Genomic DNA, 838 nt, shown 5'->3' with positions numbered 1-838 from the left:
AGCCTGCAGGAGGTCAGGTGCAGGGGTCTTGGCAGCAGGAGAGGGAGATGGCCAGGCACAGCTATGGAGGGACAAGGACGGAGCTCAGGGGGCAGAGGAAAATCTCTGGGAAGTATCTAGTAGCTAGAGGGATGGGGAGAGGAGGAGGGAGCCAGATGGGACAGAAAAGAAGTGAGAGAGGCGGGAAGAGAGGCCACCCCCACCTGCAGCCCCAGCGAGCCACAGGCTGGTGTAGAATCAGGGACAGATTTTCATCGTTACAATAAAAGATGAGAGCCCGGAGCTGGAACAGAGGTCGGAGGGGCTGCAGAGCTGAACCTGCGGGGAGCGAGGTGCTCGTCAGGACTCAGAGGTGTCTGGTGCTGGAAAGGACCCCGAGGAAGCTTTGGGTGCCCCCTCCCCTTCTTGCAGATGCGGAAACCTTGGCCCGCGAAGGGCCCAGCTGGCGGCGCCAGGCGCTCTCCGGGGACCCAGCGCCCGCGAGGTGGTGGCCCCGGCCTGGGCGAGCTCGCAGTCCCCTGCGGACGCCAGCGGCTCACCGGGAACCCCTGGCTACCAGCCAGGTGACACGCGGCGCTCAGAGTGTGTCGGTGGCGCCCCTGGCGGCCTCGGGCACGGCCAGCCCCGGGCTTGTCCCCAGGGAACGCTGGAAATGCTGCGACCCCCCGTTGGGGGCTGAACGGAGACCCTCGGGGCTTTCACGGTGCCGGCTCCTCGCAGGGGGCTCGTGGTGGCCGCAGACTGGGACTGAGCTCCCCATCCCCCCACCCGCCACCCCCACGCCCCTGGGCGGAAATTCGGTGCGATACAGGGACGATCGGGAACGTCTGCAGAGTCT

The sequence above is a fragment of the Galeopterus variegatus genome, unplaced genomic scaffold, assembly GCF_000696425.1.
Source record: "Galeopterus variegatus unplaced genomic scaffold, G_variegatus-3.0.2 Scaffold3232, whole genome shotgun sequence".
In the NCBI taxonomy this organism is placed as follows: Eukaryota; Metazoa; Chordata; class Mammalia; order Dermoptera; family Cynocephalidae; genus Galeopterus; species Galeopterus variegatus.
This window is presented reverse-complemented; position numbering follows the sequence as displayed.